Source organism: Meleagris gallopavo, chromosome 10, assembly GCF_905368555.1.
Source record: "Meleagris gallopavo chromosome 10, MGAL_WU_HG_1.1, whole genome shotgun sequence".
In the NCBI taxonomy this organism is placed as follows: domain Eukaryota; kingdom Metazoa; phylum Chordata; class Aves; order Galliformes; family Phasianidae; genus Meleagris; species Meleagris gallopavo.
Window position 1 is genome coordinate 12,547,745 of NC_139413.1, and position 17,631 is coordinate 12,565,375.

Here is a 17,631-nt window from a genome sequence, read left to right on the forward strand (position 1 = left end):
CCCAGCTTCGCTTTCAAAAACTCAAACTTTGAAACTGTAATGAAAGACTTCAGTCAGAAATCTAGCCCAAGACCAGTCAACACTTCAAACGCCCTGGATGAAGTACAAAGATCATTTATTCCAGCATGTCAGACTTATTATTCTGCTTTCACCAGCACAGCAACAGTTACTCTGAAGCAGATGTACATAACTGATAGAAAACTGGAACAGGCAAGAATAGCTCACTCAGGAGATACCGTTTGGATATGCTCTTATCTTATCGGTTAGAACACACACGATGGCATCTAGAAGTAAAGTGTTATTCTGTAGCAGTTTCTACAACCCTAAGAGAGCCATGAGAAATGTATTTCCTATCTGACCATCTGCTATACTTGTAACAATGAATGCAAAGTTCCAGTGCTACTGTAAAATCTTTAATGCAATAATTACATTAGGTATTCAAGGAAGAACTGAATCTATGAAAACCTAAAAACAGCTGTATGTATTTGCAGCTTAATAAAAGGCACAGAACATAAGCCTGAAATCAAACATCAGTCCCCATAGTAGGCTGTAAAACCACAACCTCATTTAAACCAACACCACAACCAAAAGCAACAGTCCTACCTTCTCCTTGGCCCTAAGCAGTTTGTTTCTATTGCCCATCCCAAGTCATACAAAGTCTATACTGCTACAAGAGCTTAAGCAGCCATGTCAGACTTGCCCCAAAGCACTAAAGAAAGTCATAAGCGTGTCAGCTCAGCTTCAACCTGGTTAAGTTCCCAAGAAAGGTTTGTGAAATGATTATCCAAACCTTTGTGCCTTAGGTGTGATAGAGGCAGGAAAAACTGGAATGCAGCTTTGTTTGCCTGTGAAAACAGATCTTAGAGCTCTAAGAAACTGGGAAGACATCCTAATGTTGACATTCATCGAGCTCTTCAGACTGGGCAAATGATAACATTTCTCTTCCTGCGGTACTCTCAATTAATACACAAGTCTAGGTGTTCTCTTACAAAGGAAAAGTGACTTCCAATTTGCAACAGACAACAGGAAATTTCTGTAAGCATTCACAGTATAGATCTTCAATACTTTTACTCTCTCTCCACTTTCAGATTTTTCTTTTTAATTGACATAGTACCCAACCATTCTGTCACCTTAAGAAAAAAAGTTACAGAACTAAAAAGAAGGAATTATAGCAGACTTTCCTGAGAACAAATATGAAAGCCACCTCCATCAGGGTCCATTTTAACATCTTTTATAAACAGCAGGTGTCTTTCATTGTATTGTTTCAGTTGCTTTTGCCATCAAGGACATACTTTACATACTCCTGCTGAAGAAATAAATCCAGATGCCAGTTCCAGACTTACAAACTTCAATCACACATCATTCCCACTTCACTGTTAGAATGTTCCGAATATTTCTGCTTACTAGCGCTGCTGTAACAAAATATTGCTGAATATAAAAGTTCAATTGTAAACATTATCCCAGCTAACACAGTTTCTCCAATTCACAGGCAAACAACTTTCATACCACTGCCCCTAGCAGAAACTTGGTCTAACCTACTAACAGCCCAATTAGTATGAGAAACACTGTAGTATTTTACAAAAAAATAAAACAGATCATCACATGGCATCTGTCTGCATAAGTGAATCAATTTCCTATGCTCCCATTGCCCTCCTCTTATCTAAGAGTGATGACCATCAAGGTGAAACAGTAGATCTAGGGAAAAAAAAGAAGGGAAAAATCTACTAAAATACATTTTCTCTTTTCCTAAAGGGAGGCTAAACTTATCTTTTGTTAACTTGTTAAAATTTCTATTATTTCTATGATTCCTTTTTTAAAGTATACTACAAACAGCTTAAATAAAAAGTCACAATATGACCAAAATATGTTTCCACCATAATGAAGCTCTCCATTATTAGTAGCAAAAACTAGTCAGTTTTCTATAATTTCCTAGGAGAAGAGAATCTCTCTGAATTTGAGTTAAAAAAAAAAAAAAAAAAAAAACTTGAGTACTGCTTAGGGAATACTTACAAACACTGTTACACAGTGCTCTCTTATTTCTCTCCTTCAACTTCGTGGTGGTTTTAGCTACTGCCTTTCCTCCACACTGTTAAATTTCAGCAATCAGGAAAAAGAGGACCTTTGTGATAGATCTTGTCAGAAAGCGAACAGAAAGTACTAGTATGCTATGTTCTACCGTCTCCCACCCAACCCTAACACTACCAACTAAAACCACAATGAATTTCCTCTTTTCTTAAGCCTTCTAAAAAAGTTGATGCTCTCACTCTTGGCAAAAAATCCTTTTCCCAGATCTTCAAAACAAACCTATATTTACAGTAATATATGAACTTTCTTTTCCTAGACATAACCTGGCTGTTCACATTTGGCAGCTGAAGCTCCGCTCTTGGCCAGACTGTAACCCAAAGCAGCCCTACAGTGTTACAAATTCCCAAATGCTACGTACCAAGTAAACGTATTAGAAGAAAGAATTAAGAAAGAAAACCTTTCCCCCACCACTTTTTCTGCTCATCAGGTAGAGTGTCATAAGCACATTGACTGTAGCCATCCTGAAACGTGCAATGCACATCCCCAAATGAGTCACTCAATTGTTCAGGCCACATTCACTGCACAGCTACTCGTGCCAATCAGGAGAAAGATGAGACATTAAGCTAAAGTGGCCCACGCTTACAAAGAGAACTATCAATACCAACTAGCAGCTCACTGTATAGTTATTCCCTGCATCTCTGTGAGGTACATTCTTTCCGTCATAGCTTCTGTATCTCTGAAGATTTTCATTATTTCTCCAGAGAAAAGATAGATTATATACTTCCTACATTCACTGCGTCAAAAGGCCTCCACCACTCCAAGTACCAAGTAAGTTTACTTGGCCAGATCAAAGCGTTGTAACTGTAAGGAGAACACAAGACAGCAATTCTAACTACAGCTGTCAGATCCAGATGTCAGAATGCCAAAATTGACATTTCTCACTAACTACAGACATAAGATGCTAACTTGTCTCTGCAACTCCCTGAAATTTAGAACGCCATTTTGTTTTAATAACTATGGACCACACGTAATAAGAACACAGCAACTAAAACGTATAGTCAAAAAACATTTTATACAACATGACAATTTTCAAAAACGTGCACAAAGAAATCCATAAACTTAAGATGTACAGGTTTCCATTTCTTGAAGAAATTCTGAAGAAGTAGCGTTCGACACAGTATTACTGTCACTACTGGAACCCTTAAATCTGTTGTTCTACTCGAAAAACTTTACACAACTCTTTATACACAGTGGGAGTTCACAAAGTAACATTTGACACAGAGTTAAAACTCAGTATTTTCGTATTGCTATCTAAATTGTAGTGTAAGGGGTGTACTTCGTGCAAAGGCATGCCGTGAATTCTAAGTCAGCCAAACAAGACATTACATATCAAACCAAGTATGAATTACTTTACATTATGGCCACAAGTCATCTGCATTTTGACATATTCTGATTCTTCCAAAAAATAAGCAGACTGCTTCTCTGACAGGTATTAGCTGGGAAGTATGCTCTCATTACGCATTTGATTTTAGACAGAACACCACATTTACAGCAGATAAACCAAGCTTTCAGATAACATTCATCATTTCTCCACTCCTTCATTTTGTGCTGAATGCTTTCCTCAGCTTTTGGTATTAATTTCTTCTGACTCAGCACACAAATAAAATAAAAATGCAACACTCAAGAGTTTGTTGAACAAAAATGCTTTAAATCAAGCCATGGTGCATAGCACAAATGAACGTTAATAACTTAAATTTTACAACCTCATTAGAAATTTTCAGTTATACTATATAACTGAGAATATTAAAAGCAATTATTCCCTTTATTTATACTCGCCTACATACACTTCCCAAAGCTGAAAACCTTTTTTTTTTTTTAACTCAAAGACAATTCCCTGTCTATACTTGCTAACTTCCACTACTAGTCTTAATAAATGGGTTTAAAACATAGCTAACAAGCTCGCTTCTCTGCTTACGAAAGCAGCCTGCCACAAAATAGTTAATACAATTTCCATAGTTGTATCACTGATGATGATTTTGATAAATCGTACTTTCTAAGAGAAGTGTCACAGTCCTTTTCTCCAAGTATAAGGAAATAAGCTCTATAGCTGATCAGTATACATACAGCAGGTACAAAAAACCTCAAGAAAGTGTAAGGTCACACAAACAACTTGGGTAAGTTGATCATGTGCAAGTACAGGTAAATCCTTGTCTGCTTCTAATGGCTGTCCAATCATGTTAAAAGCAGTACTAAAAGAGCATTAAATCTGCTGATGCAAGACCTTGGCACTCAAGAGCTGCTCTCTACCCACTCCCAATACACCCCTAAGAACAGATGACAGCTAAGTTAAAGCCTCATGAATTTTCCCTATCATCTGTACCAACTAATAGGTAAAGCATCCCTCAGCTTTAGAGCATTTGGTTTCTTAACAGCAATGAACATCTACCGGAGAAAAGAAACACACAAGTGTTTCACGATGCTTTCTAGAAAATATGACAAGAGCCAACATTAGACTGCTTACACAAACCATGAACATGAATTGGTAAGAAATTCCACGTCACATTCTTCTTGGTGTCTTGAGACAGCCACAGAAGCTCCAGGAGACAGTCCACCTTATCCCACTTATATTAACAGCTTCCTTCAGAAAACCATTGTCTTTATTTTCTTCCCTATGCTCCTATGTACAGATCGTTTCCTTTTATATCAACAATACCATTTTCATGTGACAAAGATCACGTCTTTATATACTTGCTTGCATTTCCCTGTATTTAACTTAATCATTTTCTGATACACTTTCCTTGCCTTTCTTATATTACATCTACAATTTCTACATTCAGCAAAAAGAAGTAGTTATGTTATTTGATGTGCCTTCATTCATTGCCCTGCTAGTACCTGAAAATATGGTTCCAAAATTGCTCTACACACGAAGTATTTCAGGAATGTTCAAATTCTTGTACGATTCTAAGTTACTCATACTAAGAACTGATATTGGATCAACTTCTCCTGAATTAAGAACATCAGAATTTTATGTTCAAATAATACATAGACTGTCTGAAATTGCTTCTTCATTAGAAATGACTGAGAGTGATTTTATGAATTGTTTTGCTACCAAGTTCTTCATATGGTGCAGTTTATTTCTGAAAGACTTGAATTTAACTGTCAAATATACTCCTACAGTTGTAGGCAGTCGACACTGTCCTCCCAGGTAATGGGGAAACAATTGTACCAGTCTGTATTTCTGAATGGAATGAGCTCCCACAGAAGTACTTTAATAACTGTACTTATGACTACAAGAGTGATATATCTGCAATACTGAACACACACATGGACCCAAGCAGGTCCAGAACATACAGTTAACATAAACCAGCTTCAGGTCAAAAGGCAGCTATGTAGCATAGCTATAAACTCCCTAAGCAAGTGGAGAGACCATATTCACTAGAAAACTTCCATGCATACCCCTGAAATAGGATTTCTTACATGCATTAACAAGTTCTCTTCTCCCACAGATCTTTCCATTCTCATTATTTCTCAAGCTGTTTTTATGAAGTACTGATCCTGTTTTTGCAACAAAACAGGATACAGAAGTGAAATAAATAATTAATAACCTACAGGAAACTCCTTCCTTGTTTTAACAAATATGATAAATTCATAACTAAACTTGGAGAAAAAAAGTCAAGCAAGGAAAACGTTTACTTCTCTATCTACGTAAATTCTAGGACTCATTTTTTCCTATACTGATAGAACAACTTTTTCTAATTTCAGCATTAACTTTTTGAAAGAGGATGAGGGGAGAAGAAAACATCAACAAAACACACGAGAAAGCACTGTTTTGAAAAATAACCTGCAAAATAAAGCTTTAAAATAGGAATCTGATAGCACTATATTAATTTAGAACTCCTGTTTATAGTCTAGTGCCTAGAAGAATCTTTTGTGTAGGGCCTCCAATTTATCTCTAGGGATTTTCTGTTAATAAAGCATATACCGCTGACTAAATATCAGCTGACAATGACTTCTTAAAGCCTTAAAATTTGCAATGACACATGCTCAAAGCAGTTCATTTTGTATCAGCAGTGTACCCGCTTATTTGTTAAGTGCGCATCCTACCTTCACACCAACTGCAACATCAGTGACAATGCTGTAAGAAAAAAAAAAAGAAACATAAGTCAACCAATTTGTTTTTATAAAACCAAGGGCTTTTGTTGGTTTGTTGCAACATCAAAGTAATTAGGGATCAAATTAGTTAACAGCTTAACCAATTCATAAAATATGGCCAAAGAAAAAAAAGATGACAGAGAATACAGAGGAGAAACCTACAAAAGGTCCGCCTACTCATAGGCTTCTATGGAGTTCAAAGTTTCAGGTAAACATTACTCTAATGCAACACATACCAGGAAGTACCGTTAGGAAACATGGGTTTCTGGATGATATGAGATTACAAACAGGGTGAAAAAAGGAAGAACTTAGAAGTAAACACAGAACTTTTCTCACAAGCCCTGTAACTAGGCATCCAGTTCAACTTAGAGATCTCCTTACAAAAGAAAGCAAAACATAGGTTTTGAAATGAGCTTGGAAAAAGAACACATTGACTGGTATCAAAATTTAACCATCAGGTATCCTATCTCCATGGAACTCTGCAACAGGTATGCCAAGGTACGCCATCTTCCTACATGCAGATTCCTAGACGCTAGAACACTGCAACTTACACTATGCAACAAAACTCCAAAGGCAGCAGAAAACATCACCAAAAAAAAAAAAGAAAAATGCAAAATATGAACGGGTGAAAGCATTCCACAGCGTAATAACACTTGCCAGTGCCAAGACTTCTTCAGCTGGACTTGTAACTCCCAACAATACAGTCAGAAGTAACCATAATAAGCCTTTAACACTCTCAGAGTTGAAAGGTTACACTCCTAAAGCATACCAAAGGGATTGCTTCTGTGTTTGAGACAGAACAAATAACTTGTTGGGCATCTGGCAGCAGGAAGGTGCTGTGTTTATACTGATGAAGGCAGCAGCCAGCAGCTCCCTCCCTCCCCGCGTCCAAAAGTTCGGGCCCTGAGCCCTCTGCCCGCCCACCCGCGCTGCCCGCCAGACCGAGGCCCTCGCTGCCTCCCGGCTCCTCCAGAGCGATCCTTTCTTTGGCTCCTACAGCCCCTCTCCCACGTACACAAAGGCATCTCTCTACCTGGGGAAGGGAGGAAGCCACAGGGCTACCGGGCAGTTTCTGAAAACAAAAGAGCTCCCGCCGGTATCGCTCCTCCTCCTCCTCCTCCCCAGCCAGCTCCAAAACACGCCGCGTGCCGCACGGAGCGGCTCCTCACCCCGCGCCCGGGGACAACGGCGGGGCCGAGGGGCGCCGGAGGGCGGCGCGGGGCAGCAGCGCACCGAGCAGGGGGCGGGATCGCGCGGCCCAAAACCCTCGGCCGCGTGAACCCGAGACCCCAGCAGGAGCTCGCGTTGCGGGGAGACCGAGCTCCCCTTCCCCACCCGGAGCGGGGCCTCGCGCTCCAGCCCTCCCGCGGCCGGAACCCGGCCGTTCCCGCGCCGCCGGGCAGCGGCCGCTCCCACGCCCGACAGCCGCGACGGGACCCGGCGCGCGGAGAGGTCCCGGCGCCGAGCGGGCGGCACGGCCGCCACCGGGCCTCGTCCCACCCCCCGCCAGCCCCAGTTGTCGCTCTCACCCGTCCATCGCCGAGCAGGACAAAGCGCTGACCAGCGGGACGGAGAGCCGCGCAACCGACGAGCACGGAGAGCCTGCGAGAAAATGGCGGCGGGGCCTGCACGGAAATTGCCGAACGTTGCCGAGCGCCGGATTCCGCTCCTCGTCCCTCGCCGCCACGGAGCATGCGCCGGAGTCCCGGGCGCGCGTAGAAGGCGCGCCTGAAGCTTCTGCCATCAGCTGCCCGGACCGGGAGGCGGTGCGAGCCTGCCAGGCCTCGGGCGGGAACGGGGCGCGGCCGCGGCTCTGCGCGCCGGGCTGTGGAAGTGGGCGGTGCTCCTGGTGTCGGTGGGCTTTCGGGGAGCGCGGGACGCGGTCTCGCTTGTGAGAGCCTCTGCCCTGCGTGAGAGTTTGTCTGATAGAGACACAGACCGTTGTCTCCTTTATAGCTGACAACCGGTATTGTTTCAAAAATAAAGTTGAACTTGCCAATCGGCTGCTGCACCTTGCGATGTCTCTGTACGGAAGTTGCTGTTGCCGCGCTCCTCCGGCAACTCCAGTAGCAGAGCACGTGCCTGCTTCCTTTGCCCGCTTTTTTGTCTGGTCTTACCATTTCATATGGCGTGCGAGGTTTCTAGAAATCAGTACTCACTTTACAGTCTTAAATTACATTAAAAAAAAATGTTTTTATATCTGTGATGGAAAATTTGAAAATGACCTTAATGTGCCTAGAAGATCCCAAGCATAGAAGGACATTAAAGAGTGTCATCTTAAACCCATTTTGCATCTCTTCTGTGATACTCCAGTTTCCTCTTTTTTTCATGACGTCCAGCAGAAACCACCTGATTAAATGAGCTAGCAATACTTGCTCAGTTCATCCTCCGAGTGATTTGCTCCTCCACGTAATGGAGATGGAAGAGAAAGCAGTCAACGTTTACAGCAGAACACAAATTGGAACTGAGTTTGCAAATAATTGGGAAACGTTTACTTAGCAAAAGAACAGGTGGGAGAGGTAGGAATGGATGTGAATTTGTAGAGCAAAATTCTGGTCACCTTGGAAAAAGAAATAAATAATTGATTTGGAACTAACCAAGAGCATTTAATCTTAGAAGGAAAAGAAATACATCAAACTATCAAAATGCATTAATTCATTCAGTTGCTTATTCAATACAGTATTTCATTTTCCTCTTCAAGTTTTTTATTACAGAAGTATTTCAGTATGCTTTTGGACACCGTTGTCTAGTACATTTTGAGCACTGACAGTAGAAGCAATGAGTTTGTCATCTGTTTTCTCTGTAATATGTCTTTGCTTTACCTTTCTCATAGTTTAGGAGGTCAAAAAAAAAAAAAGCTGCCTCAGACACCTCCTTTTTCTTCTGCCCTGTTAACTTCCCGCTGGAGCATAGCACCAAGTATTTTAGAAGGCTCAAATGCTTGGTAATAGACAACCATTCAGTAAAACTCCTCTATCAAAACCCTCCACATTTACTAGTTATATTATGAAACACTTGGGTTTATACCTTGTGTTTATCTTATTCTAACTGGAAGTTAAGCATGTAGATTATTATTAGCAATAGAAAAGCTCAGTACTTTTTAAATTCTTTTAATCTCACTCGGTATGGGAACTACTGAATCACAGCCTCTGATTGATCACCTGAGGCAAGCACTGAGTCAGCTGCAGGAGCACAGGTGAAGGCAATTCACCTGTGTAACCAGAAGGAGTGGAGCCTGGCTGCACCTCTCCTAAACCCCATTTAAGTGCTGACTGCCACTGAAGAAGAAGGATCTCTTTCCGGAGATTGCTCCTCTTGGAGTCTTCTTCTGTAAGCCCAGGACATGGGGAAGCTCTCAATTCATTTCTGATTATCCCTCTCTAATGTGATAATCTTTCCAGCCTAAGTTCTCTGTATACTTATTGAATCTACATCTGTATACTCGTTGATTATACACACTCCTGCAGTAATATATTATTTTCCAAAATAATTTCCTCTGGTCACTATTACATTTGAATGTTTCTCTTTCATTGATTGTTTCCTTTTTATTTCAAGAGCAGCGAATAATGAATAGTCCTGCAGCAATTCAGTGGTTAGTGGTGTATGCTTAGAGAAAGACTGTGGGAATTAGGAAGCACACAGAGACACTGTCTCAAGTACCTTGTCTTAAATTCAGTGCTGAGTTTGGAGTTGCTGAGGAAAAACAGCATCTGTATTTGCAGAGGATATCTCTTACAAGCATTTATCTGAATACCTCTTGGCATTCACAACAGCAAGTTGCATAACTTAATTGAACACTATGTAAAACATATTTCTTGCTGCTTGTTTCAAGCTTGCTGCCTGATAATTTCCTTTATTATCTATTACTAGTTTTCTTAACAAAATAAATGGGTAGTTTTCTCACTTATCCTAACCATACCATTCATGAATGCACATACCACCTTCAGTTTTATACTGAGCATCTTTGTAAATTTAAACTTCTCCTCTATTGGAAGTCATTCCATATTTTCAGTAATTCATCTTGCCTTAATCTACACCCTTCCTAATTCTACTCTAGAAGTTTGTGATGGTCCTCATTATTCGTTACAAACCAAATGCTTTTATATAATTTTTGTTTTTCTATTATTTTACTGATAAAGCCAATCTGATTTCCACATTTGAGTGCTGCTAAGCAATGAGCTGATATTTTCACAGAGCTTAAGCTCTTTCCTGTGCGGTAGTCATTCATTTTAGATTCCAGTATTTTACACGTATGGTTTAGCTTTTTTTTTTTTTTTTTTTTTCTTCCCTCCCTTGCATATTACTTCCATTTTCCAGGACAGAATTTAACTTGCCGTTTTATCATTCAGTCACAGAGTATCATGAGAGCTTTCCACAATTCTTCACAGTCAGCTTTTGTTTTTATTACCATGAATAATTCAGCATCATCAGCAAACTTGGTCACCTCTATAATCACTCCTTTTTCCAGATCATTTAAGAATATGCTGAACAGCACAGGTCCCAGTGGTATGCTATAAGTGACCTCCCTCTACTGTAAAAGTATACACTATTTTTTCTTGTACCTTCATATAAAATCTTGTAGTAATCTGTTATTAATAATTGATAAATAATAAGTTATTCATATATCAAAGAACGTTCCTGCTAATCTTGTATCACCTTAGTCTCAATGGATCTGGGCACAGAACTTCAACAAATTCTTTTTTTGAGACTCTGTCATGTTGTCAATCAATCCTAAAACACAAACATATTGACTCCTGTGAAGAATTTTATTTCTTTTGCTGCTGGATATACTTGTACATTAACAGCTTTTCACTTGTCTGGATGATCAAAACTAGATACCTCTATCATCTCTTTGCTTTCCTTATATTAAGAGTGAATGGTGTTGCGTGTTGCTTAGTTCATTTGTTCTCTGGATATTATTGGAAAGGTTGATCATTCCATTTACCAGTTTTTGTTACATTCAACCAAATTATCTTATCTTAAATCAGTTCTTATCAACTTCAAATTCATAAATCCCCTAGATGCCTTTGAGCAAAGTCCTAAAATTTATTAGTAGCTATTCATCTTTTCATACTCCTGCAAACAAGGTCCTTAATCAACATTTCTTTCCAACAGTCTGTGTTGATTTACTTATACTGAACTAAGTTTTAAAGCTACTCAATTAATTCTTACGAACGCTTTACTTTTTTTTTTTTTTTTTTTTTTTTTTTTTTGAGTTCAAGTCAGAACTTGTCTTACTGGTCCAAGTCCCACAGGATATTTTCCAGCATTTTATTTCCAATATTTCTCCTAGAAGACATTATTTTGGAAGGGCAAGGAGTGTTACTGCTCTCTACAGTCTTAAATACCAAAACATGATAGTTCATACTGCACTTTACTAAGCATTCATAGAGATCAAAAGATCAGATTTTGGCAATTAGATTATCATTTGCCTGCTCACCTTTCTCTTTTGTTTGTAGCATATCCACCTGGAAATTTATTTCCAGAGCAGATACACCTTTTTCCACCACTTTTTGTGTTTATAAACATATGTCCATTTACTTTCATTAGGCCTGGAGATCAATTTTTGTTTTTGTTACATATGTGATGATTGCATGTCTTTCATACACTGAAGGTGGCTTGTTCTTTGCCTCAGCTGGTTGGTAGCAGTGCGAGGGTTGTGTCATTGGAAAAGAAGGGCTGCAGCCCTCTTCCCACTACTTTGCTCTGTCATGGAAACAGGTGAAAGCAAAGATATGTCTGTGAGGTTATAAGGCAAAGGGTAGGAAGTTCTCAGCGTCTCGATCTAATTAAATGTATGGATCCCTGTTATTACACATAGATGTTAAATGATAGATGACTTGGCATTCTAGGAGAACCAGCTGAAATATCCCAACACCAAAGTAATGATTGCTTTCCAAGTATGTTAAGCAAATTTAGTAATTTGTGAAAAGCTATTGTTCCCATGACCGTATGGGTGGTATGACTGACAGGTTCTGAGAACGACTGCCTTTCTGATGTGTGGTTTGCCAGCCTAGGTCTGTACTCCTGCTGACAGGAGTGGACTCTCACCAGAGCTTTAAGCCACAGCTTGAGTAAATAATTGCATACTTGAGAAGTAAACTGCAATTGCTTAATAGTTTGTATCACAAAATTACGCATAGATGTAAGCTGAATGGGCTGCTTAGCTGTATTTTCTGATCGCTCTCTTAACTCAGAGGCCAGTGTCAGACAGAAGACAATGTAATGTATTCAAGGGTCCCAAGGTCTGAGACCACATAGACTTAAAACATAGTAACTATAATTAGTAAAAAGATGGAATTTTTTTTTATTTTTTTTTTTTTACAAAAAGAAATGAAGAGTGTTCACATTAGAAATTAAAGGAGCTCAAATCCCCAGCAACATAGTAAATTAAAGCAATATGTTCTCAAAGAAAGAAATCTCACAGCAATTTCCAAGAATGGACTTTGCACAGTTGGACTGAAATGGGAATTTTCCTATTGATTTCAGGAATCCACAACTTGAACTCTGAACTCTTTACAATTTAAAAGGAGTAAAAAGTCTCTCAGTAATTTTTAAAAGGTCATGCAAGTGATATATGAGCTCACCTTTCCACTTTACACTTTGATATCAGAAAATGGAATTACTTTTGCAGAACATTTTCAAAACTGTGCTCTCACAACACCCCATCTTCCACAAGTTCCCCCAAACCGTTTTGCACCTTACATAGAAGCAATATTAGGTTCCTGGGCTTATTTAACAGAGATTATTTTATAGACTCCTACAAGAACATGTGAATTTTCAAAAAGACTATTATAGGGGAAAAATATTTTCAGACTGATACTGTTCACACTGGTGAAACGGGAATGCTTTAAGAAAAGTATCTTCAAAGAAGAGACCCAGAAATGTGACTGTTTTTAAAAACGAAAATCTTCAAAGCAGGCATCTCTTTGTGAGGAAATCCTCAAAGAGGCATTCCTCCAGAGTGAGAATCATCGAACATGAAATCTCTTAACCTATATGAAGGCTTTGAAAACTATAACCCATTCCTAAAATTGAAGGCAACATTTCCTTGATAGAATATAGTGTTATTAAAGGGGAAAATGACTTCATTGTTGCTAACTATGGAGGTGGTCAACCCTTTCTTTAACAAAAGAGGAATTAAGATCATTAAAAGCCTTAACGTAATGACAAAGTTACAAAACTGTATTATTTGAATATTTCAAACAAAAGCATTGGCAGTTGTATACTCTTTCATCACTGGACAGGTAGTTTAATAGATATTGCAGACTTGAAGATAGCTTCTCCATTTTTAAAAATGGCACAAGGGAGTCCATGGATTAGAGCCAACAGGCAGTATTTGTGTGAGTTGCATCCCTAAACAGTAACACAGAATTCTTAAAAGATTCTTCACAGTAAAAAAAATAAAATAAAATAAAATGCAGGTATTCAGTACATTTCCCAGTTGAGAACAGAGTGGTTTTTAGAGTCTTGACTGTTTTTCCATGAAGGAAATGCATTTCCATTTTTTTTTTTTTTTCCAGCTACTGGAGCCAATTAAATCATTTCTGGTTAAAAGCTTTACATAGATGTTATGTAGAAGCACAGATGTCACAACAGAGCAAGTTAAATATCTAACCTTGATATAAGTTAGAAACAAAACAGGAAGATGACAGAACTTATTCCTTAGAATCATACAACATCCCAGTTTGGAAGGGACCCGCAAAAATCATTGAATCCAACTCCTGGCTGCACCAGGACCTGCAACAGGGGCACCCAAACCTATGTTTGTCTGAGCATGCTGTCCAAACACTTCTTGAACTCCAGCAGCTTTGGGGCCATGACCCGTGCCCTGACGAGCCTGTTCCATGCCAACCATTCTTTGGTGAAGAACCTTTTTCTAAACACCCTCTCCCGAGGGTGTTTAGCTCCATGTGGTTCCTTCGGGTCCTGTCACTGTCATCAGAGAGCAGAGCTCAGCACTGCCCAGGAGTTGCAGCCACCATGAGGGCTCCCCTCAGCTTCTTCTGCTCTGGGCTGAGCAAACCAGGGGACCTCAGCCATTCCTCGTATGTCTTAGCCTTCAGACCTTTCCCTATCCTCACAGCACTCCTTTGGACTCTGCAATAGTTTTGTGTTCTTATATTGTGGCACCCAGAACTGCACGCAGTGCCCGAGGTGAGGTTGCACCAGTGCAGAACAGATCAGTACAGTGTGTCACATTGAAACATGATGGCCTTTAAAATGATTTCTGTTAAAGCATTTCTTTGATCGAAGCCAGGAAATTACCCTACAGTGTCACTCAAAGGGTCAGACTGCTGTGGCACTCACTATTGCAGTAAGTGAGGTGCAGATGACCCACAGTCAAGGGTAAGCCAAAATGATTTTCTGAGCAAGACATTAGAGTTCATAACAGCCTGAAGAGACAATTGGTTTTTTGTTGGTTTTTTTTCCCCCCTATTGATAAATTAGATGATAAAATACATATTGGACCACCTGAGTGGCCATTTTCCCTCTTACTTATGAGGTTCTTGGCTGCAGCATCCTGATCACAAACCACTTCAGTCATGCAGACCTAAAGTGGTGCCAATTACCTTTCTACAATCATAAATAGAGTAGATACTGAATACTGTAGTGTTTACCCAACTCTCCCACAGCTTTTTCTTATGCTACCCTCACACCCTCCTCCCTTTGGGTTTTGAGAACCACAAACGCCCTTAACAAAATGAAGGTGAGGTCACACACTGTAAGACTGGACTGGTTTTTAATTGCTTTGCTATACGCATTCTTCCCACTCCTTTATTTGCCTAGCAGCAGATTAACTGGCATCACTTAAACATCTTTCTGTATTCAATATTCTGGATAAAATTATTCTTTCAGATCTATTCATCTGAAATACTTTTTAGCATATCAATTTCACAGAAGTGTGATTCTTGTAGTGTTAGTGGGAGATTCAGTACGTATACATAGGAGGCAAATCTGACCTAGTAATTTTCCTTGTCAAGTCTAACCCTCCCTGTCTTTGAAATCTGGAAATAATAGAAAACTCCAAATGTTTCTGAGGGCACAAATGCTGCTCTCTCAACTAAATGGTGTTTTCCATTTGAAATTTGTAATTTACCTATCAACCATATAACATGGATGCAGCTATCTTTCTTATGTGATGTAAAGAGTTTCAGAAATGTGTAAAAAGTGCATCAGCTGATTCTGAAAATCTGAAAACAGGTGCTGGATAAAAAGGCAACAAGTTAGTAAGTCTGAAATAATACAGTTAAGTTCATTACACCTCCAGAATGGATGTCATTAAAAAAAAAAAAAGCCCTTGCATTTGACTTTCCAATAACTAAAGCACTTTATAATTTTGGGAGTAATCTTCTGTGTAGCCTGCTGTCATTTAGGACTGCTGATGTAGCTGGAGAACAAGAGCAGCCTGTCACACTGCATTATTAACTGTCTGCTGGTAAACCTCAGAGAATTTCTGCCCACTTGTGACTTAATATCTTATTAACTTTTTGCAATATCTAAACCCTAAAAAAAGATATTTGCATTTTGTGAATAAACACTACCTATCATACCAACTTCTTTCATGAATAGCAGCAACTTCAACAAATACCATCAGTTGTATAGTCCAGTGTCTTCAAGATTTAGATTGTAGCAATCTTCTATATGGCAAATTTACATGTCTATAGCATTTACTTATTTTTCATTTCAGATATCAGTCTGATATAATGCTTGCTGTCTGATGTGGTGACATAGTAGATGTAAAAAATGATATTAAAAGGGCAAAATTTACAGTCATTGTTAGCACCGAATGTCTAAGAAGTTGCTGTCATGTGATAAGCAATCAAAACATTAGTATGCTGTGCTCCTGATGCAGGTTTTCAGGGGGCCTTGAGTGCATGGGTAGTCACATTCCTCTGGCTTTTACACAGGGGCAGGCAGAGTTAAGCCTTGGCTTTGGGGCACGCGAGCTTGCTGGCTGGGGAAGGAGGCAAGGCTGCTGACCCCACTCAGGGATGAGCAGCATGTTCAGAGGCACAAGGTATCTCACAGCTCCAACCCAACCTGAGGCAATGCAGCTCCCTCCCGTTACAGACACGCACTGCTGAACAAAACAGGGCTCTACACAAACACGATCCTAAGAGCTGTAGAGACTCTGTTTACATTTCTCTCAACTTCCTTCTTGGCTTTGGGAATTGTTATTTCTTTCCAGACACTAATTGCCCTGCATTTGTTTTCGTTCTTAGCTGTATTCATATCTCAAAATGTTGCTGCGATCTTCAGGCTTAAAGCTTAGAGACCACCAGACCTAAGTCTTAAATCTCTAGCTTTTAATTATCTAACAAAGCTAAAGGCATATTCTTATTGCTAGAGAAACAGCAGACTTACATGCTCAGTTGAAAAGGGAAAATTTCAGTATACAGCATGTTCTTGTTCAGAGACCACATATTTTCATTACTGGCAAACTGTAGAATAAAAGGCTATCACAGTACCTAGCTCCTTAACTTACTCATAGCATGCTTCCTCACACTGTCACTTTCAGAATTAGATGTGAAACCCTATGCAGCACAGTGTTAAGACCACATTCAGTTGGACAATGCATTAATAGTGCAGCTTTACAGTAGCAAAGCTTTAAAGCCAACAAGAATTGCAGGAGTAATACCCATACTCTTCTACATTCTCCCCTTTCAGTCATTTTCACTCTATTTTCCTTGTACGAGTTCACCAGAATTAACAAGTTAACAGCATCCATATGTTAGGAGGCCTTATTTTTCTTGATGCAAATGTATTTGAGCATTAGCTTTCATCCAAAGATCATATGTCAAATATCACATGTGGTAACCAGTAAAAATTATCATAAGTCCTTCATAAAAATCCATTATATGCGTAGTAATCATTGTACTTTATTTTTGGACATACTGGTTCATTTCAGGTCATAGAGCAGCATAGTAGCAGAGAAAGAAGCAGCAGCTCAGGGTTTCACTCTCACCACTACAGTACCTTGAGAGTTGTCATAGTGACAGTGGGATTCTTTGTTAACAGGACAATCATGCCTTTGAATTCAATATCTCCAACAATAAAATACTCCACGTAGAAATTAATTAAAACACTTATTTTACAGGACATTAAAAAGCTATATTTAAAATCCCCAAATATTCAAGAAAGCCTAGACTCACATTGGCTACAGTCTCCTTCCTCTGTGGTGGTGGTGTTCGACTGTATATTCTCAGCATTCCCAACCATTTTGGTCAAAAAAATACTTTTAAAATTGTTTCACTGCTGGAGGTAGGGACAGCCTAACACACGAGCTGTCTGAGAAGCACAACCTCCCTTACTAAACTCAAGCTGAATAGTCAGCCTAAGTATATACATATTAGGATTGTCATCAACTGTTTAGTGACTGTCAGAGTATCTGTAAAAAATACAATGGGGAGTCTACCAACCCAAACTTATTATCATCCTAAAATAGTTCAT

General features: G+C 39.4%; 1 protein-coding gene across 2 annotated transcripts in view; it reads right to left on the reverse strand.

The window, feature by feature from the left end:
* PTBP2 (polypyrimidine tract binding protein 2) overlaps nucleotides 1-7,814 on the reverse strand; it is a 46,044-nt gene extending 38,230 nt beyond the window's left edge. Inside the window, exons 1-2 of one of the 2 annotated variants that reach the window (XM_085231704.1) lie at nucleotides 7,707-7,814; nucleotides 6,130-6,160 (exon numbers count right to left, since the gene is read on the reverse strand). The gene's annotated coding sequence lies outside the window, so the exon portion shown is untranslated. Of the gene's footprint in view, nucleotides 1-6,129; nucleotides 6,161-7,210; nucleotides 7,343-7,706 lie in introns of those variants that run through there. The other variant, XM_085231703.1, reaches the window with a different exon arrangement.
* Between the last annotated feature and the right edge of the window lie 9,817 nt (nucleotides 7,815-17,631).